Consider the following 538-nt stretch of genomic DNA (forward strand, 5'->3'; position numbering starts at 1 on the left):
GTCTCCCCTGTACCCTGACCACACAATTCCCAGCCCCACGGACAACCTTTTGTACCAGTTTTGAAGCCAGAGACCCACAGAAAAGAATTAACTGCTTTCTGTTCTCTGCTCAGCATGGGTCCCTTGTCATAACATCCTCCAGACCATCCACAGTGTGACATGTGTCATCACAGTGTGATATGTGTCATGGTGTCTGGCTCTTGTTCCTGCTGTCCAGCATTCCTTCCCCACAGTCTTGCTGGAGCTTTCCCTATTCAGCTCGCTCTGGCTCCTCTCTGTTGGTAGAGCAGAAGGCCTNAGGCTGGGCCTCCATACAGGAAGTAAGTGTGTTGCTTTTGACTTCAGGAGCTTGCTGCTGTCAGGTGGAAAACTACAAGGTGAGAAGCAGAGAGGCAAGCAGGCTCATGCAGAATGAACTAGGTAGCCGGGATGACACACTTCCTAACATCTCTCTCCTAAGCAATTTTATGTGGGACCTCAAGAGCAGGCACTGGCTCCTGTGAGAAAGGCATCCATCTTCCTTAATGACCTAGCAGCC

The sequence above is a fragment of the Mus caroli genome, chromosome 4, assembly GCF_900094665.2.
Source record: "Mus caroli chromosome 4, CAROLI_EIJ_v1.1, whole genome shotgun sequence".
NCBI classification, from domain to species: domain Eukaryota; kingdom Metazoa; phylum Chordata; class Mammalia; order Rodentia; family Muridae; genus Mus; species Mus caroli.